This window comes from Chrysemys picta, chromosome 1 (genome assembly GCF_011386835.1).
Source record: "Chrysemys picta bellii isolate R12L10 chromosome 1, ASM1138683v2, whole genome shotgun sequence".
NCBI lineage: Eukaryota > Metazoa > Chordata > Testudines > Emydidae > Chrysemys > Chrysemys picta.
Window position 1 is genome coordinate 160,219,604 of NC_088791.1, and position 25,712 is coordinate 160,245,315.

The 25,712-nt window shown below is 41.2% G+C and overlaps 1 protein-coding gene across 17 annotated transcripts in view; it reads left to right on the forward strand.

Annotated features, from left to right (window-relative positions):
- The window catches only part of ALCAM (activated leukocyte cell adhesion molecule), a 157,797-nt gene that overhangs the window by 19,140 nt on the left and 112,945 nt on the right, over positions 1–25,712 (forward strand). Inside the window, exon 1 of one of the 17 annotated variants that reach the window (XM_065574164.1) lies at positions 5,561–5,580. The exons of the other annotated variants lie outside the window; for them this stretch is intronic. The gene's annotated coding sequence lies outside the window, so the exon portion shown is untranslated. Of the gene's footprint in view, positions 1–5,560; positions 5,581–25,712 lie in introns of those variants that run through there. 17 annotated transcript variants of the gene reach the window in all.

Consider the following 25,712-nt stretch of genomic DNA (forward strand, 5'->3'; position numbering starts at 1 on the left):
GAGCTACAGTGTCCACACCACTACTTTTAGTGTGCTAGCTAGAGCCCTGCTAGGGTGAGCTGGGAGGCTCGCTCCCGGCTGCAGTGTAGACATACCTCCTTTTTGAGAATGTCTTTAGGTATGTGGCTGTTAAGAAGTGAGGTCTGTTTCTAACTCTCAGTTCTGACCTTTAACACAAGGCCTTCATTCTTCCCTGTGCTAAGTTAGCATCTTGATTGTGTAAAACAAGATTTTTTGTGTGTTTGTCATATCACATATAACCTCACAGAGGCCTGGTCTACACGACATAAGCTGCCTTATGTTGACCTGACTGTCATCTATACTGCAGTGGTGCTCCCGTCGATGTAAGTCGCCCACTACATCGACTTAATAACTCCACCTCCGTGAGAGGTATAGCCCTTAGATCGACGTAGTTAGGGCGATGCAGTGTTCGTGTAGACACTGCATTACTTACATGTCGGTTGGCTGTCAGCCCCATGAGGGGCACGCAGCTGGACACCCCTTCCCAGGGCTGACAGCCCGAGCTGTCAGCCTGGCGTAGGGCTCAATTTCACAGCAGGGGGGCCTGCCAGCAGTAATATTGACATTTTTTGTCAGTTTCACAGCTGTTGTTGTTTCACTTTTTGCTCTGGCTGTCAACTCCAGGGCTGGGGGCTCTGGCTATGAGCCCTAGTGGGGGGGAGGGGGGAGGAAGCAGGCTTCTGCTGTGAGCCCGCGCGGCTCAGTACCCTGCACTCTGGCGGCCAGTGTCTTACAAGGCCCCACTTTAGTCAGTGCAAGTGCTCCTGGTGAGGACACGCACCATCGGCAGAAGGAGGACAGTATGGACACTAACAGTTCGGTGGCTGTAGTTCAACGTAACTTTAGTTGACCTAATTTTGTAGTGTAGATAAGCCTGGAGAGAAACAGAAAGCTTGTTTTCTTTCTGCTGAATATGCAAAACTGGTAGGGCTCCTTCATGTATGTGCAAAGTAGTTAGCAGAGTAACTTCGATCAGGTCTACACTAGAAACTTTTGCCAGTATAGTAATGTTGCTTGGAGTGTGACTTTATTATGACATTTCTATGCTGTCGAAAGCTTTAGTGCAGGCACAGTTATAATGGCAAAAAAGTGCTTTTGTTGCTGGAGCTTATTTCTTTCAGGGAACTGGTATAAACTATACTGGCAAAAGCACTGAGGCCTGTAGATTAGGCCTCAGAGCTGTATTCCTTCACACAGGAAGGAAAGGGAAACCAGAGAGCACAGGAGTCCAGGCAGCCCTCTACTGGAGGGGAGGAACAGAGTGGCTGGAACTGCTGCCCTTGTATTTTGTTTTGTTTGTTTGTTTAACTAGAGGGGGAAAGGAGAGAGAAAATTGAGAGAGGTGGGGCTTTGGGTGTTTTTTTTGTTTGTTTTTAACGTGTAGGGATATTGAATATAGCTAGAAAAAAGGATTGAGAGAATTTTAGGGAATAAGTATGTGAACGAAAGAGACTATAAAAAGTAAATAGCAGTAAGGTTATCTTTCTATATTTCTACTTTAGTCCATCTTTCATTCACAAAGAAAGTAGCCAGTGAAACAGATACAATATATAAAACATCTATGTTTCATATATAGCCTTTAATAATAATGCAATTGGATGCATGGTAATAGAATGAATCAATTATAGCCATCTCTTATCAGAAGTGAGCAAATGGCAAATTAAATTTACTTTTTCTAATCAAATGTCCAATCCTACAACTTATTACCACAGGATACAAGCTATTATAATTTTCAGTAAATACCTTTAGTGATTTAGAGTAGCTCTACAGGATTCTCTATTGGGGCATTATCCTGCTCTCTTTATATCTCCAATGGCTGGTGATGGGACACTGGAAGCGGAGGGCTCTGAGTTACTACAGAGGATTCTTTCCCAGGTGTCTGAGTCATGCCCTCATGCTCAGATTCTAACTGATCACCATATTTGGGGTTGGGAACGAATTTTCCCCTGAGTCAGATTGGCAGAGACCCAGGGGGGTTTTCACCTTCCTCTGCAGCATGGGACACAGGTCACTTGCAGGTTTAAACTAGTGTAAATGGTGGAGTCTCTGTAACTTGAAGTCTTTAAATCATGATTTGAGAACTTCAGTAACTCAGCCAGAGGTTAGGGATCTATTACAGGAATGGGTGGGTGAGGCTCTGTGGCCTGGAATGTGCACGAGGTCAAACTAGATCATGATGGTCCCTTCTGGCCTTAAAATCTGAGAGTCTGTCTTTAAAGTTTTTGTCAAAACTGGCTTTCCTGGGGTCAAGATTGAGCCCTTAATTTCCAGTGCACTCTTTCCTTAGCCCAGAATGAATATGATGGGTATATTTTCTCATGAATTAAATACTTGTTATTTGCTCACCACAATAGCTCCCTTTCAGCTCCATGATCTTGTTACTCACCCCGCCTCCCCAAAATTGCTTCCTCCACACCTGCATAGACATAGCAGGTTTGACAAGGAAGAGAGAGGAAATAAGCATCCTCCTATTACCACAGTTTTTCTTTTTTTTTTTTTCAACGGGATCCTGGAATTTATTAGTGACTGTAAATGGGGGGGGGGGGTCTTGGTTCTGCATTGTTATTGACACAGACAGTTGCCTCCATGAACTAGGATGATGTGTCTGCATCTTCCTACCCTGACTATCACACTATAGGATCATATCTAGTTTTCTATTCACTGTCACTCATAGCTTTTATCAGCCTTATTTTTGAAGTATCTCCCTCCTATAGAATCTCCGTTTATTTTTGTTCGGGTATCTTAGCATAATTTTCTCTAGTGAGTCTTTATTTCTTGATGAAACTTCTGACCTTTTTAGGATCTTTCACATTGCTTCTGTCTTTGCTAATGATTGCAGTCTATGTCAAGGTTAGTATCCTCTGTATCATTCTTTATTGTCTTTAAATAAAGATGCCACATAAAACCAGATAAATGCTGATCCTGACGCATCACGTTGACCGCTATATTAAATGAGTACGTTTGCAGTCCTCCAGTCTGTTTCATGTGACATTTCATATTATCTGTTCTAATTCAAATTAACTTTTCAAGTAATACTTTGTGAAAACTGCAAAAGTCCGGGTATTACATTTAACGCATTCTATCATCCAGTGATTTTTGTATTTACATTTTGAAAAGTCTGCATATTTGTGCTTTATAAGCCCATGCTGATTATTTCTCCAGGATCTTGTATCATATTTTTGTATATATTCAGCTACATTACTTGCCAGATGATGATATGGCAGGATACTGATCTCCACTAAAAAGTGATTACATTTGTGCTTTTTTCCCCCCCAGTTTTTAGCTTGGTGGATTCTTCCCTGACTTTTGACAAATAGCGATTCAGTAAAGTTTATTAGCTCATTACCCTAAGATTCTAGGGTGAATATTATTCAGGCCTGATAACTTAATGTTCAACTCTTCCAATTTTTTTTGCTTTTATGCACTTTTGATCAACAGTTATACTGTCACCCTTTTATTAATCCATAATTATATACGTGAATTATTATTATTTTCTTGTTTAAAGACCAATTTTTAAAGGGCAAACTTAGCCATTTTATAAACTGGCCTACTTCCTATTATTTTACCCCTTGATATTTTTGTAAAAGCACTTCTCATTCACCTGAGCCACTTTGGCTAACATTATGTTGTTCTGCTCTTTTGCTGACCTTATATTCTCACAAGTCTTAACTGACATTCTAGTTTGGTTTCCTAAACAGAACTTCACTTTCTGGTGCAGGCTTGTATTTTGACCTGTACAGCAATGATTAGTCATTCATTTCAAGTTTGATTATTCTTATGTATGCTCTCAGCAATGACTTCACACTGGGAAATCACATTGCAGCAGACTGTAACAGAAGTGAAAATGAAAGTATTTTTTTAGGTATCTTAATTTAACAATGAAAAATAGTTACTTTACTTTGTAACCGTCTGGCTTGAATCTCATTCAGGATTCAAAATTAGCTTCAGCCAAACTATCTGAAGGGTATTCAGACAACTATTTTTGTGCACTCTCAAGGGTCAGGCACTTCTCAGGTTGTCACCACATGTAGGGTTACCATATTTCAACACTGAAAAAAGAGGACACTCCACAGGGGCCTGGCCCTGCCCCAACTCCGCCCCAGCCCTGCCCCTTCCCCCAAAGCCCCTGCCCCAACTCTGCCCCCTCCTCTGAGCACGCTGCATTCCCCCTCCTCCCTCCCGCTCTGATCTTGGTTGGGGATTGCTAAGTGCTTCCCTGCTCCCCACTCACCCTGCAGCCTCTGTGACCCCTGCTCCCCACTCACCCTGCAGCCTCTGCGCCCCCCGCCCCTGCAGCCTCTGACCCCTGCTCCCCACTCGCCCTGCACCCCCCTGGCCCTGCACCCCCTGCCCCTGCAGCCTCTGCGCCCCCCACCTGCCCTGCCCCTGCACCCCCCACCCCTGCAGCCTCTGTGACCCCTGCTCCTCACTCGCCCTGCACCCCCCGCCCCTGCAGCCTCTGAGACCCCTGCTCCCCACTCACCCTGCACCCTCCTGCCCCTGCAGCCTCTGCACCCCCCCCCGCCTGCCCTGCCCCTGCAGCTCCTATGCCCCTGCCTGCACTGCTCCTCCTTGCCCTGCAGCCTCTGCACCCCCTGCCTGCCCTACCCCTGCAGCCTCTATTACCCCGCCTGCCCTGCTCCCCCGCTCACCCGGCATCCTCTGCCTGCTGGAGGCTTCAGACGCTCGGCACCGCGGGTCCCTGCAGCCCGGCCGCAGCTTCCTTCCTGCCGCCGAGCACGTTCCCTGGCCTGTCTGTTCCTGCGGGAAACAGCTCCCGCGGCGCCGGGTTCCGAGCTGCGCGGGGCAACGGGGCCACAGGAAGGGTCCCCCAGTGGCCGGGGGGCCCCTGCCCACGAGGGAAGCCCGAGGGCCCCCCCCCCTGTTTCCCGCCTGAGCATTGTAGCTGGGGCAGCTGGGCTGCACTGCGGACCCAGTGGATCGTGCTGGGCGGACCCTGGCTTATGCCTCCCTATTTCCCCAGACATGTCCGTTTCTTTGGAAATTCCCCCCGGACAGGGATTTGAGCACCAAAAAGCCGGACACGTCCAGGGAAATCCGGACGTATGGTAACCCTAACGTATGGTGTTCTTCAAACCACATCTGGGGAAATTCTGTTCTGTACTGCTGCATTGGCAAAGTCATTACTGTGGCGGGAGGGCAGGGAAAAAAAATCTTCACTTCTGCTGGTGGCCCCTTTGAGGCCTGGGGAGAGTCTTTTGAGACTCTCCCTCTTTCAGAGAGTCCACGTAGATGGAGAGAATCTCTTGAAGTGGCCTGCTTGAATTCCTTGCATTCAGCGGGAGGCCATCTGGCCTTTAGAGGGAGTAAACTCCCTCTCCTCCCAGCTCGACCAGTCTTCTGTGCAGTGCCCCTGCAGTCACTGCTCAGAGCTGCCTCTCAGTATTACTACATCAGCAGTGTTATGAGCGGGGAGAGGGCGTTACTTGAATAACTGGGTACCTTTTAGCAGAGGAGAAAGAGGCCTTGCAGGAAGGAAGCCTATTCCTTGGAAGGGGCAAGACTCCCTCCCTCACCCCAGCTTCTGACGTGGTGACGGTAAGACCAAAGTAGGTATTGCTGATTAACTGGAAGGAATGGGAGAAAGGCCAAGGAACTGTTACTCAGTGGGGGGAAAAATGTAGCAATAACTACATTAATAACTGTTGGATGCATGAGGGTGAAGAAATGGAGGACATGATATGTCAAATGGGGGAGAAAAGAGTGGAAGAGGGGAAACTGGGTGGGGCAGGGGAACAAATTGATATATGGGATCTACTTTGTCTCTTTCCAAGAACCTATATTAAAGTCTTGAATATCCTCATTTGTTGTATGTGGCACAGTCTCTAAGTTGTGTTATACAAGCTCAGTTTAGCACCAAGAAAAATGAGTCTGGATAGCTCATTTGCTTAATCAGTGGATTTCAAGCTGGGAGTCCGCAGACTACAGTAGAAGCTCAGTTCAAAAGTTCACAACTGAACATTGACTTAATATAGCTTTGAAACTTTACAATGCAGAAGAAAAATGCTGCTTTTAACCATCTTAATTTAAATGAAATAAGCCCGGAAACAGTTTCCTTATTTTGTCAGATCTTTTTTTTAACAAGCTTTCCCTTTATTTTTTCAATAGTTTGTTTAACACAGTTCTGTACTGTATTTGCTCTTTTTAAATTATTTATTTATTTATTTATTTTGTCTCTGCTGCTGCCTGATTGCGTACTTCCAGTTCCAAGTGAGGTGTGTGGTTGACCGGTCAATTCGTAACGCTGGTGTTCATAACTCTGAGGTTCTGCTGTATGCCTAAGATTTCCAAAGGGGTCTGCACGTCCATTCAAAATTTTTTAGGGGTCCTCAAATGAAAAAAGGTTGAAAACCATTAGCTTAGATAATTCATAAAAGCACCCATTACTCTGTTCTGCAGGACACTTGAATGATTCATTGGCTCGTGTAAGTAATAGTAAGCATTTTTGGTTAGTCCAGAATAATTCATAAGACTTATTAGTCCAATGATTTAGCACAGGACTGGTAGCTCACAAGTTCTGATCTCCTACCCAATGTATCTCTTTGGTCATAGGCGAGCTGCTTAGTCTTTGCCTCTGTTTCCCCATCTGTAAAATGGGGATGAGTCCCTCACAGAGTTTTGGATTACTTATTGTTCTCAGATCACTTTGATGATAAAAACCACTCTATAAATATTTAGTATATATTAATATAACCACAACAGTCTTGATCTATCTACTGAGAGAGTATGGCGGAGACACTGAATAAGAAATTCAAAATGAAAGATGTAGAAATGTACATAAAAATAGAGCTTTAGGAGAGAATTCTTCACGAACTAAGATGACTGAACAGTGAGGTGTCCAAGGCCAGTAAAGTAGCAAAAGCATGTTGTTCTAGGCTTATGTCTGAAACTTGGGGTTTTAAATTCAAAGTCAAAGTTTCTCTTCAAGGGGGGTTCCAGAGGCAATCTCTAGAGGAAGTGAAAAATGTAAATGCTTTCTTCGCTTTCCGGTTTGTTTTGCACTGCTTACAAAAATGATAACTGTACTTCATTTTTATGGTATGTCTAGTGATAATTAGGTGGTGTATTACCAGTAAACCTTGTGGTTCAATGTGTAGTCAATATTATTAAATCCAGTTTTTTCATTACGCATTTCTGCTGCTGATCAGTTATGAAAGCTACTTTTAATTTAAAATCAGTGACATAAAATATTTTGTTGGAGTTCAATTTATTCAGAATATAAAGTATGAGAGAATAATGTAATGTATTTGATAATGTTCCCAAATGCTATATCTTCCCCTTTGTGTTTGCAGCAGCAAGGTAAAAAGAGGGAAAAAATACAGTTCTTTACTTAAAAGTTGGGTTGGGCAGGATGAATGTGCATTTGGGCCTCCACAGCTTTTGAAGGGTAAAATAGGGCCAGGAAAGAACGCAGAAATGGGTCAGAACCACTTTCTGTGGAATTATTCCCCCTCCAGAGTTGCTGGGAGTTTGCATAAGTTAATGCTGACAGTGAGTTTTTCCAGACATCTAACATGAAATGTTAACCCCAGCCCTCTTTGGGAATAGGTGTAGCCTGGTTGTATCTGGGGAATCCATTGAAGCATGTCATCTGATGGATCCTCTGAGATCTAGTTTTCATGACATCCATGCATTTGGAGGGCCAACCCTGCTGCAAGGGGAGACAAACTCATCCACTTTTTTTGAGATCATTCAGTAGAAACTCTGGCCATTAGTACAGAGTTTTCCAGCTAATTCTGGCCTTTCTTTGCCTTCTTACATAGGAGGACATGAATTATTACTGAATTTACTTTAACAATACCATTTGGTGTCCTCATTTTTTTCCTCACAATAATTTCTCATATAATTTTTTGTTCATGCGTTTATGGGACGGGCTTCTGAAGTATATCTGTCACAGATTAGTAGGAAAATATCTGCTCTCTTGACAAGAGAAACAGGCCTGTGTTCTGGCAGCAATGATCAAATTAATAAAAGTGTTAGCTTGTTTCTTTCTAAAGCCAGACCACAGTGAAAGCTACAATAATTACGGAAAGAAGGTGCAAGTAAGTAGTGGTAGGGATTCCCTGGGCAGGGACTGTATGAGTGGATGGGGCGCCCAGGACCACCTGCTGTGACACCACTCCTCCACGAATGGGACGAGTTCCCCGAAGCTCCGGGGCATTGGGTCTGACCTTAGGGTGATGAAGGTATTGGGGAAAGCCACGGGCTCCCCTTCCTGAGGATGGGAAGGGGGGCGAGGGACTGACCCCGGTGCCTGTGTCCCCCAGCTGCGCCTCCGGCAGAGGGTGGCAGCAGGGTTGCTCAGGGCCCTCCACCACCACGGGAGGAGGTCTGCATCCCACCGCATCCGCGGGGATGATTGACCTTCATGCAACGCTCAGCCAGGTGTAGCCCCTGGAGGAACCCAGGGCCGCAAGTGTGTTGGAAGTGTCGATGATCAATGTGTCCTGCAATTCACATTAATTCTCGCAGCCAGCTGCGTTCCTCATCGTTTTCTAGCACGTTGCATCCCTGATCCTGACTGGGCCTTTTGGGCACTACTGCAATATAAGTGACCTTTTTAAAAAAGAAAAAAAGTTTCAGTATAAATTCCCATTGTAATTTGTGCTGAAATGGCTCTCAAGTTACAGAAAGGGACAAGGTGCACCTGGTAGATGGGATCGATTGTAGATATTAACATGTTACAACACAAAACTTTACCCTTAAACCTATTCAGCACTCCTGAGTGTTCTGGTCACACTTGCTGTATTCTACTTGTAGGCCTGGTCTGTACATTAAAGTTTTGCCAGCAGAGCTGTATTGGTTAGGACTGTAGGAAAAATTACACCCCTATGCTGGCAAAAGCCCTACCGTCGCTGCCGTTACAGCAGCAAAAAAGCCCTTTTGCCGGTGTAGCTTATTTTGTTGGGGGAACTTGTACAGACCACTAGGAGGGTTTGCTGGTTTAGCTATATCCACACCCTCTTCCTTGTATGGAGAAGACCATAGATTGGATGTGACATATCTGGCAATGTATCCTTTCTTATCTGATTTTTAGGCTTTGTCTACACTAGCACTTTTGTAGGTCAAGGGTATGCGGGGGGGAAAAACCCTGACTCACATAAGTTTTACTGACAAAAGTGCTTGTGTGGACAACAATATGTCAGCAGGAGAGGCTCTCCTACAGACATAGAGAACACCGCTCAGTGGGGGTGGTTTAATTATGCCAGCAAGCAAGATTTCTCCTGTTGGCAAAGAGTGGCTACACGGGAGACGTTACAGCGGCACAGCTATGGCGGTATAGCTGTGCCGCTGTAAAGTCTGTAGCGTAGACATGGCCTTAGCTAGAGTGCGACTGGACCTATAGAAACCTTTCTCTCAGTCCTTATTTTCTAATAGCTTATGTCAGGGTTAGCTCACAAAAAGTAAAAGGACTCTTACATAAGTGGACCCTTTGCAGTAGTTAAGTAGGACAGCCATTCAGCATCTAACCAGTTGGTCAGAAGTAAGTGGCAAGTCTGTGGAATGAAGCTGGGCTGTTGGAAGATCTCAGTGGTTTATGGGTCTTCCTTAGGCAAAATGAACAACTCGGTAATGCTTGGCGTTATCTAATGATTGACTGAAATCCTATCAGTCAGGTCACCCTATACCTTGACGTGGAAAAGTAGGAGACTGTGTGGTGTTACTTTCCTTTCCTTTACTCAAACACAGCACTCTCAGCCAAAGTTGTTGTGGTGTCTTTCATGTTTGTTGTGGTGGTGAGGTGAGTGAAGTGGTAATTGGCCGTTGACTGGATAAAAGAAAATGTCTCTTTGACTGAGGGTATGTCTACATTGGCGCTGGAAGGTGTAAAAATAGAAGTGTAGCTATGGTGGCACAAGTGGCGGGACAGACTAGCCCCAAGTACAATAACATCTGAGCAGTCTAAGGCAAAGTAAGACCAAACTTCTATTTTGACTGTTATTGAAGGCTATCAAGTATCTGATGAAAACACATTCAGTATAGACCTCAAATAGTTCTTAATGCCATGTCATCATCGCAGAAAATACTTTCTCTACATTTTAGATGCTATACTTATGGGGTCTTGTTTAATTTGTGTGTGTATGAACATTTTAAAGTAGTGATTAAAGAATTATACACATTTCTGGGCTAAAGCAAAACCCAGAGATGTACACTCTTTCAAGGATATTTTATTTGATCAAAGTCCTATTAGAGTTCTAATTCTTGGGTTTGATTTTTTTTTTTTTTTTTTTTGGACGGGGGATAAGGGAGAAGCCTTGTGCAGCTATTGGAGTTACAGTATTTCATGGGAGCTCTAACCCTCTGGATACAGAAATTCATTTGACAGAATAGGTTGGGAGAGGTTTTTAAGCAACTAAAGTTATTTGTCATCTTGATCATCTCTTTGCATCTGAATATTGCAGACACTTGTAACAAATGACTGGGGGACCCAATTTTCCTGTTGAGCTGGAATCTTGAAATTTGGTACTCATTTATCATGGGCTGTTAAGTACAGAAAAACATCCCAGATTGGATCTTTCCATCAGAAGTCCACAAAAGAGCCTCAGCTGTATTTCAGATTTTAACTCTGCATGTACCTTTACATGCATAGCAGAGGTAATAGTTCATTATCTTCTCCCCCCCCCTCAGAAAATGAAGACAATGTTCTAATTATTGAATTTTAGCTAAGAAATTTTCCATAAATGTATATCGGGTGGGCAGTTCATTAATTTTGCTGTTCAATATTGCCATCTAATGGATAGTTTCATGTTGCTCTGGAAAGTATTTGATTATGAGCTGCTATTCAAGTTTAGTCACAAAACATCAACATAAAGTAAGTGATCTTTCCCCATATTGCCAATCTAATACTTTCACAAGCTTTAATGCAGCATAGGCAATATGCCCTTGCCGTATTAATGTAATCTATCACTTTTACAGCACTGAGTTACAATTGGTATTACTTAGGGAAAAAAATCATAATCAGTGTCATCAGGAGTCTTCTCTCCATTTGAATGAATAAGATAAAAGTATCCATTTACTGATCACTGTCTGCTCTCTCCAGTTTAAAATAACAAAATTAGATAAGCTTTTAAAAATTGGAGCTCAAAAGAGCCTGAACAGCTGAAATATGTGCTGTTAACTAATATGCAGTGTTAGTGATAATGGGGAAAACTTTTCAGAAGATCCTAAGTTCCATTTTCAAAAGAGCTGTAAACTCCTAGATCACTAAAATACTTTTGAAACTTTCTTCAAGTACCACTAACTAATATATAATACTATTCTCTAGTATATAATATATACTCTTTACTTGCCTTATCCCACATGTAGCAATGGCAAAGTCTGTAATGCTCACATCTAGTCACCTAGAGGGTACTCAATAATAGAATACTTACTGTCTTTCCTATAAGTGTTCTTGCAACCACTACACAGAAAGAGCTTGGGTACTCAGAGTGGTATATGGTGAATTGTGTAAAACGGTGCAAGGTGCATAGTTTTAGGTGTTGGTTCTAACTTTCACATTTTATTTTTAGACAAACTATGGTTCCGTTTTTAGGAGTAAAATTCTGTTGCTGTGTTTTTAAATTATTTTACCCATTAAGTTTATAAAAATGGCTCCCTGTAAAACACCACATTCGGAGGTCCAACAAGTGTTGGGAAATATTTGACCCACCAACTCCTTCCAATTAACAGCTGTCTGCTCTTGGTAAAATGGGAACTGTGGGGTCTTTTCAGTATATATTTTACAAAAACTATTTTTCTGATTTTTTTACTTAGAAAGAATTCTAGTTTTAGGTTCTGTCTATAATCTGAGTCATCCTGAACTTTCTCAAATTCAAAGAAATAGAATAGAAATAGCAAGTTTTCTTAATATAATTTTCCTCATAAATATTCACTGTAATCACATTGCAGTTTTTGTTTGTAGCACTTTAAATAATACCGTTAAAACTGTACAACTGTTAACGTCCATTGCAGTCCATTGCAGCCAATTGACGTTAAGTACCTAACCTACTTAGGCACTTCTTATGAATCCCATTGGGTGCCTATCTGCAGTGTTACATATATAAATACATTTGTCACCCTGGCTTGAGGAGCTAAACTTTGAAATGTTCTGATTTCTAATTGAATCTTCTTCAGTTCATTGAAAATCTGCTTTACATTGATGCTGATATACAGTGAATTAAGTTTCACCTTTACAAATGCAGCTTTTTAAAAGAAAAACTTTGTTTAAGATCTGATATGATAAATAAACAGGCAAACCCATTGAGCTAATGTGGTGGAGGACTAACTGTCAACACTTTATGTTGCACTATTGCCATGAAATTGCTGTGATAAGATGGTATCCTGCATGTCGTGTGTGACACTTCTACTAAAATTATTAAACGAGCAAATTACTGAAACTTTTTGTCAAATATTGTTTACATACATGATCCGTATCCTTGGTTTATATCTGTACAGCTGTTTTTACCACCATTTTCAAAGTGTGAAATGCACTGTAATTTGTCCTCTTTGAGGTTTTATGTAACACCTATCACCATTGTATTTGAGCACTGAAGTTTTATTGCTGAGAGTTAAAAACAGTTTGATCTAATACCTTTATGATAAAAGTTTCAGTGACCGTATATTTGCACAAAAGACTGAGCACCACACTTTTATTAGCGGCGCTTGTGTGTTCCTGTGAATTTGTGCTAGCTTTACATTTGATAAATTTTACCATGCTAATTCTTAAAGTGCTGCATTGACACTCATGCAGGGCATGATTTCCAGCCCTAAATGCTGTGTATTATTAATGCACATTCTTTACTGATGTTTACAAGCTATGGTAGGCATAATTAGAAGAAAATTTCAAATAATGTTACAGCTAGAAATCTTGTAAATAATTGTATCCTTTCAGAAATGTTATGTACAAGTTAGCTTATGCATCTTAATTTATCAAATAACACCCAAAGCAGAAGGTATAATGCATTGAATTCTTGTCTATTACTTAATCTTTGTGTTATTTTCTCTTTGAATTTACATATACCAGGGCATCCTAGACGTTTCTGCTATTTTAAATTTTTTTTAAAAGGTAGTGGGAGCAAGTTGTGGATCTTCTTCAAAAGGAAAATGAGGCATTTGGGTAGATAACGTGGAAAGAATATTTTGTGTGAAGATTTGTGAAATGGGGAAGACTATATGAGATTTAGATATTTTTCTTTATTGTCTAATTCAGTACTGTACACGTGTATGTAAGTAAAATATGGAAAGGAAGAGTATTGTAATATTTCAAGCAGTATTCATTTTACTACACAATCAGTAGGTTTGTCACTAAGTTACAAAATGTGAATTCTATTTGCCCTTGTCAACACAGTGTATAACGGGTGGCCAAACCATGTCTCATGAGCCGCATGGGGCTCTTTTACAGTTTAAAGTGCAGCTCATAGAGCCCCACATCTCCCATTTCCATCTACCACACTGGGGGTGGGGGAGGGGGCAGCTCGGGGCTTCTGCCCTGCAGGGAGGGGGGTCTCGGGGCTTCTGCCCTCCGGGAAGCACCTGCTGGAGCTTGGGACTTCTGCCTGAACCTGGCAGGCACCTCCTTCAGGGCAGAAGCCCCAAGCCCTAGCAGGCATGCCCAGCTTTCGAACTTCTGAAGATTATCGTTTGCAGCTGAGAGGGTCAGTATGTTTGGCCACCCTGGTGTATAAGATCCAGAAGCTCATGTTCCTTCTTATCCAAGGGCAAAATTTGGCCTACGTAAGATCAGATTCAGCCCAGGCATAAGCAGGTGTCAACTCCTGCTTACAGCAGGGCTGAATTTGTCCATAGTGTGTGCTTGGCTCACAACCCATATTGAAATTCCCAGTTTTGTTAAAATGAATTTATTATGAATACCATTAAGTAGTTTGTGGACTACAGTAAAGTGTCTTTACATGGGAGCAGAGTAAAGCGGAAGAATGACCTCTTGCTCAAGTTAAATTCTTATATGTAACACTGTTTAACATAACCAGAATTACTTAGCTGGTACTTGGCTAAAGCTGAATTTAGGCTTTGGATGCAAGGATGGGTATCTGTCATTTGACTGCCGTGCAGATTTCTTGCCTGTATGCCAGAGTAGGATATAGTCCTTATTGTTGGCTTTGGAAGTTTGGAAAAGTGGTGTGTGACACCATTCCCTGAAAGCCTTTCTTTCCTATAACCCCGCCTGCTTTTGAGAGAGAAATCAGTTGAGGTAGAATGTGAAGAATCATCTTTAAATTCAATCTTCAAATAACATAACAAGTGGAAGTAAGACACGCATTTTTAAACCGTGAGGGTGAGTTTTGGAAAAAACGACTAAGGAAAGAGGTGCATTCTCCATTTCTTGATGTCTTCAAATCAAGATGGGATGCCTTTCTGGAAAGTGTGCTTTAGCCAAACACAAATCATTGCACTCTATCCTGGGGTAACCAGGTGAAATTTATCAGCCCTTGGTATCAGACTAAATGATCCAATGGTTCCTTCTGACCTTTAAAAATCTACAAAGCAAGGCTGTGTAATAACCTCAGAAATAAAAGCCCATCACAAGACTGTCCGCACATGACATTGACTTGTGAAAGATATGTAGTCTGTCACTCACCTAGGCTTCCAAACAGACCAGCAGAGAACAAGTAAAATACAAACAGGTATATCATCAGCCCATTGAAACGGAAGGAGCAGGTGCCTCCTGCTGACCAGCGAAAAGTGGCCATGACACCAGCTGTGGAAGCACCCGTTGGCTATCATCCAGGAAAGAGGAGTGGAGCTGAGCGAGAGACTATATTTGCAATGAAATATTGATGATGATAAATTATTATTTTAAATAAGAAAACTTTTTCAGGTGTTGTATGATTCATTTTGGTAACTAATATTTCACCTTTTCTATTACACTTGCTCAGCTGCTTGCTAGCCCACTAGGGGCTGTTTGAGCACAGCCGTGTTGTCTGTTGTCCTGCTGGTGGAATTTTCTCTTCAAAGGGCCATTGCTAGGGCAGCTCAATTCTGTGCCCGCAGTGAGCCTTTGAAATTGATGGGCTCAACTGTACTAGGTAATGAACATTTAAAGACACCCAGCTTTTATCTGTTTAAAACATAAAGGGTATTTGAAAATAGTCATATCTTAAAATGCAAAAAAAGCCCCCAACCTCCCCTGCTGGCGCCCCCCCCACACACACCCCTACCTTCTTTTTTGATTGGCTATTTTAATCTAGCATGTATGTCAGCAACAACTACTCTAGTTTTACCTTGTTAAATTTATTATTTTAACATTTGAATGTAGTTTTCATAGGTGTATTTCATAGGTGCTTCACAGAACAAGTCCAAATTAAAACTTCACCAGCTGTCCTGTTTTGTAATTAAATTTGTCAAGCTGGACATTTGTGCTTTAGCTAGTTCTGTTAGCACTTAAATGCACCAGAAGAAACTTTTAAGTTGATATTCAATTAAGGTACTGCACTTTCATTCCACCTGCCTGTAGCATCAAGAGAAAAGATTGGCACCTATGCAACCAATAGTAGTAGTAGCAGATTTTATAAATTAAAGTTTGCATGCTGAACAAAAGAATTATATATAAAATCCTCAATCTCTCAGGTCTGGAATTTCCACTATGATGAAGTTAGATTTCTCCTAGTTAGAATGCATTACTTTTTGTTCTAAAATTGCTATAGAAAGTAGTAAGCTTATATCTGAACATGTTAGGTGCAAAAAAGCTGCATAATGCTGGATTTTGTAATATGATAATGTGCTGAATTCTCATTTGGAAAAAAAAATCTGCTAAAAACAGTAGGGACAGGTGAAGGTTGAAAGTGAAGCTGACAGTGATGTGCACTGATCCATGTAGGAGAAATAAATATAATTCATTGTATTATCAACTGAGCAGCAACAGAGGACATTAATCTACATTTCAGTGAATTTAGAAGAAAAATACATAGCTAAAATATTTTTTAAATGTGGAATCTATGCATAGATCTGGGCTCTGAATATTCTGCCATTGTCGGTGATGATTTTAGAAAGATACCTCACTGCCTAAAGGCAGCAGTGGCACTAACATATCCAATTGCAGATGGTGGAACTAGAAAAAGATCTGACCACTAAGCCAGTCGATTGGACACTAGGTTAAAGCAACTTCTTCTTGTGGCTATTTAAAGTAGATGAAATATTGCAGGAAGTCTCTGAAAGGAAAACTTTCTAAGCAAAACAGTGATTGGAGGTGGAGGCAGAGTGGAAAAGGGAAAAGCACAGAAAGATAACCTAAAATAAATCCACATCTGCTCAGAATGACAGCAAATCCACACTGAGTTCTGAAATGGCAGGTAGAAGACCTACAATGTGCTCCTGATGGTCTAATGCTTCAGGTAGAACCATTATAGACTAGAGCATGTTGTGGTAGACCTAATCAATTCAGAGAGCACCAACAGGCATTTTAAGCAAGGAAAGAATTAGCGACAAAGGAGAGAACAGTGACCTGCAAAAAACAATTTTTGTTAAATCTGTAGTAGAGGATAAGGTGGAAGGCATTAAAAATAAAGTCTCCCAGAGGGAATTTCTTAAAAATGTTGTCGGCTAGAAAATGGAAGTGGTCTCAACTGAGTCTTATTTTTCCAGTTCAAGTATCCACTGATAATCTGAGACTAGATAGTATATTGTGATTAACATAAGCAAGTGGTTGTAAATAAATTGAATTTCCCTTGGGAAGAATTTTAGTGACCCTAATGAAAAAGAAAACCACGTATTTTTGAGGAGATGTGCTCTTGTGTGTGAGACAAAAGTGGATTTAGAATAAAAATGTGTTAAAAATACTCTAAAAATCCATGCTCTTAAAAATCTTAATTTTGTAGAATTGTAGTGGCGCAGTTTTTGTTTTACCAAATCCTGCTGAACTACACTGGCAGTATGGACTGGTGTGTACCTTACTGTATGATGCAAAGAGACCCTGCTTTGCAATAAGGAAAATGAGGAAAGTGAATAAGACCACTCCTAGCTTTTGAGTGGTAAGATTTTTCCTTGCTTTGTCTTGTCATTCATTTAGAGTTGGTCTTAAAGGCAAAACAAACACAACCAGTGTTTACCATTCTTTGCTTATCATAGATTCTAGGACTGGACAGGACCTCGAGAGGTCATCGAGTCCAGTCCCCTGCCTCATGGCAGGACCAAATACTATCTAGACCATCCCTGATAAAAATTTATCTAACCTACTCTTAAATATCTCCAGAGATGGAGATTCCACAACCTCCCTAGGCAGTTTATTCCAGTGTTTAACCACCCTGACAGGAACTTTTTCCCTAATGTCCAACCTAAACCTCCCTTGCTGCAGTTTAACCCCATTGCTTCTTGTTCTATCTTTAGAGGCTAAGATGAACAAGTCTTCTCCCTCCTCCTTATGACACCCTTTTAGATACCTGAAAACTGCTATCATGTCCCCTCTCTGTCTTCTCTTTTTCCAAACTAAACAAACCCAATTCTTTCAGCCTTCCTTCATAGGTCATGTTCTCTAGACCTTTAATCATTCTTGTTGCTCTCCTCTGGACCCTCTCCAATTTCTCCACATTTTTCTTGAAATGCAGTGCCCAGAACTGGACACAATATTCCAGTTGAAGCCTAACCAGCGCAGAGTAAAGTGGAAAAATGACTTCTCGTGTCTTGCTCACAACACGCCTGTTAATGCATCCCAGAATCATGTTTGCTTCTTCTTTTTTTTTTTTTTTTTTTGGCGACAGCATCACAGTGTTGACTCATATTTAGCTTGTGGTCCACTATAACCCCTAGATCCCTTTCTGCCGTACTCCTTCCTAGACAGTCTCTTCCCATTCTGTATGTGTGAAACTGATTGATTGTTCCTTCCTAAGTGGAGCACTTTGCATTTGTCTTTATTAAACTTCATCCTGTTTACCTCAGACCATTTCTCCAATTTGTCCCTATCCTCCAAAGCAGTTGCAATCTCTCCCAGTTTGGTATCATCTGCAAACTTAATAAGCATACTTTCTATGCCAATATCTAAGTCTATTGAACAGAGCCGGTCCCAAAAGCACTTGTACAAGTTTATAAGTTTTAAAGTACTACCAGCAGAGCTGCTGACAGGGGAGGCAAAAGGGACAGGGACATTAAAGTGCTGCCGCGGCAAAGGACCCTGCAGCGCTTTAACATCCCTGCCCCTTTAGGGAGCAGCTGCCCTGGGTCTGGCAATTTAAATTGCAGTGTCTGGAGCTCCGGGCCCTTTAAATCAACACGGGAGCCCTGGGCAGAACGGGCCAAGGCCTGGCTGGTGGATGCTGACCCCCCCTAGCCCCGCCCCTTCTGCCTGAGGCCCTGCCCCTTCCAGGGGCCAGAGCCACTCCCCCCATACCGGTAAGTGTCCTCCGTTACTTTCACCCCTGCCTAGACCTTTTCTTGTAGTCCTGGAAGATGCTGCAAGATATCACCATGCCATAACACATTTATTGTAGCACCCTGGGACATACACTAGTGGATCCTCACTTGATACTACCTTGTGCGTCTCAATCTCTTCTCCATTTCCATTTTACTGTTCCTTCTCCTCCTCCGATTACATTGCATAAAATCAGTAAATTTAACTGTTCATCACTATCCAACACAATAATAAATTGATAGTCTGACCTAAAATTTTCTAGGGTTTTTTTGGGGGGGGTGGGGGAGGGTCTAAACAATGGATCTATTTCCCCTACTTTTGAAGTGTAGTTCTGCTGTGTAAAGTGACTATATGTGTCAATATTTTTTGTTGTTGTTCTTTAATGGTCTCCATATCAATTATGCTCTGTTTAACGGGTAATTTCCCCACCCTTCTAACTAGCAGGCCTGGAAACAGCAGCTCTAATTCTGAGTGCCAAGATTGGTTCCTTTAATTATTACAGACATCACCAATAATTTAGGCTGAAAGCCAAACTGTGCCCTCAGGTGTCATGTGTGCAATCTCATGGTCTTCAATTGGTTTGCACACACATAACTGATTCAAATTCCAATTTGGTGACGATACACAAAAAGAAAAGAAATCCAACTTAATCCCTATTAGTTGGGTTGAATCTGCAGAGTAAAGGAGGAAAAAGCAGTAAAAAAAAAGTTATTCTGTCACTCAAGTAAGCTGATATGGCTGAACACAGCACAGAAATTAATCTGTTGAGTAGGAAATAGTGCAATTTTCACTCACTTTACAAAGAAGATCTGCTCCTGATCATCGTTACATATGCCTATATTGATTTACACTGACTATCCAATTTGCTCTTCCTGTATATTGTAATGTTTTGGGGAAAAAGATAAAGTAGATTTAATTTTAAAAGAAAGATGGTCTGATATCCTGAAAGGCATTACTCATGTTATAAAGTTAAATGCTAACTGAAGGGTTTGTGGCATTCACAAAAACAATAGGCCAGATTTTTCAGCTGGTATACAGCATTGGAATTATGCCAATATACATCTGCTAAAGATTTCACTTAACCTGCACCGGCCCATACCCAGCCCACATTAAAGTGCTGCTGTGGCAGCGCTTTAATGTCCCTGCCCCTTTTGCCTCCCCTGCTGGGGGCCCTGCCAGTAGGGTCCGTACCAGCAGGGCCACCAACAGGGGTGGGGGGAAGGGGCAGCAATGTTAAAGCACTGCCGCGGTAGCGCTTTAAGGACTGTCCTTTGCCGCGGCAGCACTTTGAGGATCTTTAAAGCACCGCCGCAGCAAAGGACAGTCACGGAAGCGCTTTAATGTGGGCTGGGTATGGGCCGGTGTGGGTTCTTACCAGTACAGAGTACTGGCTCACTTTCACCCCTGGATCTAGGCCACTTTTCCACTGCCCCCAATGAAAATAGAGACTAGCTTTGATTTGCATTTTAAGATGGGTGGATGTTCTTTGCAGTGTCTGCGTGATGGAATGCATCCCTGTGTTCACACCCTACACATTATTGTAATAATCTTTGTACAAAACATGCCTTGTGGGTATCATTTGAAAACTAATAACTTGCTAGTCAATAGCATCGTGGTGAAATGTATGTAACAACATCATAAGTTAAGAACTTTATAAATCCTGACTGTTGTGTGTTTACCAAACAAGTCTGGGAAGTGGGTATAAACCTGCTTCTCAAAGACGAAGGACGCTCTAGCCAGGTGTCATCAAAGCTGATGGGCCGTCACCTGTCAAGTGGCCATCCTTTGTCAAGGAAAGGGGATAGGAACAAACATCTGCATTTTAGCAAACAACGGTATAATACCTCTTCATAGATTCATAGATTCTAGGACTGGAAGGGACCTCGAGAGGTCATCGAGTCAGTCCCCTGCCCGAATAGCAGGACCAAATACGGTCTAGACCATCCCTGATAGACATTTATCTAACCTACTCTTAAATATCTCCAGAGATGGAGATTCCACAACCTCCCTAGGCAGTTTATTCCAGTGTTTAACCACCCTGACAGTTAGGAACTTTTTCCTAATGTCCAACCTAGACCTCCCTTGCTGCAGTTTAAACCCATTGCTTCTTGTTCTATCCTTAGAGGCTAAGGTGAACAAGTTTTCTCTCTCCTCCTTATGACACCCTTTTAGATACCTGAAAACTGCTATCATGTCCCCTCTCAGTCTTCTCTTTTCCAAACTAAACAAACCCAATTCTTTCAGCCTTCCTTCATAGGTCATGTTCTCAAGACCTTTAATCATTCTTGTTGCTCTTCTCTGGACCCTTCCTTAATAGACTCTGTCTCCTTGTTCCCAGCTGAAAAGAACTTTATCTAGGGCAGTGACTCTCAGGAAAATGCATTCTCAAAGGGTGGCTGAACTATAAAAGTGAGGGACAAAAACAACCCAGGTTCTCTTCCTGTCCATCCCTCTTTTTTCACCTAAGACGACAAAAAAAAGCAGCGGTTAGACCTTGGGGCAGATCCTGACCTGAAACTTGATCAGCAAAGCTACTGAAAATCCGTGTTAAGAATTCACCTTGAACAAAGTCTAGCTTAAGTTTAGTACTAGAAAGCATTTTGTCTTTATTTTGCTTGTATGCATTTTTTCTTTTAATGCCTTAGCACATGTACTCACTTTAAAACCTATCATTCTATAGTTAAATAAACATGTTCTATTCTTTAATCAAAACTAATCCAGTTGTGAACTGAGTGGCTAATTATATTTTAAATGGCGAATTGTTGTATATTGATCCCCCAAGCGGGGGAACAGACCTAATATATCTGGACTGTCCAGGAGACAGCTAATCAGTGCAGAACGCATATTTTTGGGGAAATCTGGGACTGGGAGTGTGTTGCAGTCACCCTGCGTTTGGTAACCCAAGCTGACATGTGGCTGAGGTCAGAGCTTTTGGCCCAGGACTGTAGCTGTACACAGACACTCAGGGTGTGACCTGCATTCTGGCAGGCTGTTTGTGAGCAACCCAGGTTAGAAGCAACAACAGCAAAGCATTGTGAGACACCAAGCTTGCAGGGTTGGAGTGAAACAGTCCCTCATTAGTATGGATTGCACCCTGGAATGTCATATGCAGCTAAGCTTTTGGGAAATGTAATAGCTGTGAAACTTCATCATAAGATGGGGTAATTCTCATCACTGTTGGGACACAGAGTTTGACAAGGGGTAATGTGGGGGCTAGATGCTTGTCCACACGAAGACTGTCATGTGGCAGGATTGAAGGATGTGTGATTTCCTAACAACTTACTTCATCAGTTAGAAGCTACACTATCTGCTGCAATATGTGGCTTTTTATTTTCCTAAATACATTTTCAGAAATTAAGAGTATAAAAGGAACTCAATGAAAATAATTTCCAAAACAGCATCCTCTGAGCGGATTGACCCTGTACATAAATTTTGTTTCTAAATATTGTCTGCTCATCTACTACTTTTTACCCAGCATTATTGAAAATAAGCAGTCAGTTAATTTCCTGAGTGCCAAAAAAGCAACACCCTGCTATTTTTCATTTCATTGGAAAAAAGCTTGTTCATTTTGTGCCCTCATGAACCAATATGAGGAGCTGATTCTCAAACAGCCTGGGACAAGCCCTCTTATAATTATAAAATGATGCCTAATGGCTTTCCTTTGTTTGTGAGCATCTGTTCTCACCACTTCCCTCATAGTGGGAACAGAACGATCAGGTGGAAAAAAACACTAATAGATTTAAAGAGTGAATGTGCTAACTTATCTGGGGAGGTAACACACAGCTGGACTATTGTAGGTTGCCATTGTTCAGAAGTATAAGATTCGTGCTAGCTTATTGTGTAAAGTTTTACCATCTAGAAAATAACATTATAAAATGTTTGTTTTGTATGTTCCTTCTGTTACAGATGATTAGAAAGGTTAGTTGACCAGCAGGGTTTGAAAACTAATGGAAAAATAGAATTCTACCATATTTTTAAAGTAACATTTATAGTAATTGCAACACTTCATTCCTCAGAATCTGATCTCTTTGACTTCAAATGAGCAATAAAGTTCTTAATTTTCTCTAAGTCTGGAAAAAAAACAAAGCAGTATGGCAAATCACTGTAAGTCTTGTATACAAAGTCTGGTTTGTGTACTCATTTCTTCACAGTGGAAGGACAAACACAAGCAGAGATATGATAAAGATGTTAGGGGACCCAAGAACCTGTCTGTGTTGAATGACTCTTTAATTGTATGCTATATCAAATCACATTTAATAGGATAGTTTTTGTATTTGTATTCATGCCATCTACAGTATTGCCATCAAAAAATCTTAATCCGGTATACCTGAAGACTTATTACACTGCGTTTGTGTTTAATTCTCTACCGGGAGAGTGTGCCTTTCATTTCAGAACAAAGGTCTGTATTTAGTCAATGGCAGCTTAGGGCAGTTTGGCAGTAAGAGTGCTTCCCTCACATTCTATTTGTAAATGATAGCTCCTCATTTTTTGTTAGGAAATCTGAATATAAAGTAACTTCATTCATATGCTGTTAACTGTGGATTTAAACATACAGTATCTTGTGCTCTGAAATGCAGCACTAGAACCTGCAGAATAACCATCATTGGCTTTAAATCCTGGCTCCAAACATAGTATTGTGATTGCTTGCTTTACACTTAATTTTCTTGAAACATCAAAGGCTAATTTTAAGGTAGCTTTGGCTAGAAGTCTTGTGCAAAATATTGTCTCAATTTTTTTAATGTAAAGTCTTCTTGCAGTGATTTCTCTTATTTTAGATCTTTAACATTAGACCCTTTTATACAAACTCAAGCAGTTAAAGTCTTGAAATTCTACAGCTTTAAAAAATATCTGGAACTGTGGAGTGGAGAAATCATCTGAAAATTACCACTTTAGTCATCAGGGAGTGTACTAAAACTTGTTGGTTGGTACAGTTTGTGATGTAGATCACAATCACCACTATGGATATTAGTTTTCATTGATTAGATAGAATTCTAAGAGTACAAAATGTTCATACATGTGCAAAGATTTTTTTTAAAAGGATTATAGCTACCTACACCTCTACCTCGACATAACGCAACCGATACAACATGAATTTGGATATAAAACGGTAAAGCAGTGCTCCGGGGGGGGGGGGGGGGAGGGCGGGGCTGCGCAGTCCGGTGGATCAAAGCAAGTTCAATATAACACAGTTTCACCTATAATGCGGTAAGATTTTTTTTTTTTGGCTCCCGAGGACAGCGTTATATCGGGGTAGAAGTGTATTTTAAAGTCCTGATACCGTATTCTTGTATATAGTTGTAATAATATTAGTGGTTATTTTGAAGTTGTTATAGTAGGGCTGGAATGCATGAGAAAATAAGTCAAATAATTGACTACACATAACTGTTTATATAGTAGGTTTACAGAAATCTCAGGTCTCAAATTGTATGGCAGTGGCACATTTTCCCCCTCTTTTGCCACTATCTGGCGAGAAGGTGAATTACACTTCTGTATACATGCATATCCCATCATAAAACAAAAATCCAAAATAAAGCTAATTCTCACCACCACATTGTGCCAGTGTAACTTGGGGGTGTCCAAACAATGATCAGATATGATCTGTTTAACATAATACTTAGATACTTCCTCTTTGTCCAAGTAAAGGCACATTGACATGATGGATGGGAAAGCTTGCACTGGCTTGGCCTGGTTCCAGTTGTGTGAGGGGTTTCAGCTTTAGGGTGACCAGATGAGAATTCTAAAATATCGGGACCGCTGCAGGGGGGAGCGCCTTTTCAATTATTATACTCACCCGGCACATCCAGGTCTTCGGCGGCACTTCGGCGGAGGGTCCTTCAGTCGCTGACGGTCTTTGGTGGCATTTCGGCGGCGGGTAATAAACCTTGCCGCCAAAGAAGGAAGTACCCGCCGCTGAAGACTATCGGTGACTGAGGGACCCGCTGCCGAAGACCCGGACGTGAAGGGTGAGTGTAACAATTGAAAAGGAACTCCCCCTGCCGGTCACTGCCGCCTACACAAAAAGGAAAAAAAAAATTTTTTTAGTCACTCGAAACAAAATATCAGGACAAATGGCATTCTGACCGTACTTCGGTTGGGACGCGGGACAAACTGCTCGATATCGGGATGTTTGGTCACCCTATTCAGCTTCTAGGGCTTTTTGAGAATCTCTCAGTTCACTTTTAAAAGTCAGAGGAATCTCTCCCCCCCCCCCCCCCGTTTTCTTTAAATAAAATAAAATAAAATAAAAAATCAACCATTTTTGTACCCAAAATTGAGATTGAGGAGTAATCCAGTCATGAAATAAAATGTCAGGAGCCAGAGTGTTAAGATCTTGAATCTTAAATGTGAACTTTTTACAGCTGCTTTTAAACTTTTTTTTGTGAAAATGCTTCATATACTATAAAAGATTAAATTTAACAGCCTTGGAGGAAGAGTGTAATATTAGTCATGTAACAAAACATATTTTGAGCCCTAACTCAGCATCTCTCAAACATTAATGTTTTAAACAATATTGGATTTAGGCCTTTGTCTGAGCCATCCTTAATTGAAAAGGCTTGAAATACATTCTTCCAACAACCAGAGATTTCCAGGTTTTATATTATAAAAAGAAAATATGTATTTTGAATACATAAAATGGATTTTCTTGTAGAAATGGACAAAACATTTTCTACTTTGTAACTGAAAACACCTGGAGTCTTAATAAAATCCAGAAATTGAACAATATCAAGGAGAGAAAACAGTAAGGTTGTTTAATATGCTTGAAGCCTTTCAAAGGATATGGAGCTGATCCCTTGACATCTGTATCAGACTGAACGGTGATTGCATTGCTCTGTTGTATCTTCTGAATTACTTTTAGAATTAGCAGGAGATGAGGGAAGACATATAACAGCTGGCAAGCAAGGTTTCAAAGAAGACATTCACATATCTCAGCAGTTTCTTGTTCATTCTGCTTGTGAGATGTGTCATTGTATGTTCTTGCAGAGAAGTTTCCTGGGGGATCTAGCTGTGACCTTGGATACAGTAAAGGAGTTCTGACTGGCGTAATCTTAGCTCCTATTTTACAAAGCAAACAACTTTGAACATGGCTAGATTTTTCTATTACGCCTAAACATCTGGGATATACATTTAAAAAAAACTCTACTGATGCTAGGCATTTGACAACTATCAGTATTCCTTTATTTAATATTTTTGAATTTTTTACAAATCTGGAGCCGATGGAGAGAGAAATAAAGAAACTGACATCAATTATTTAGAAGCAAATGCACTCTAGAAATAAACAGCATGTGCAGTAGTAGCTATTAACAACCTTGAAGACATTTAAAGGTGAAAGGAA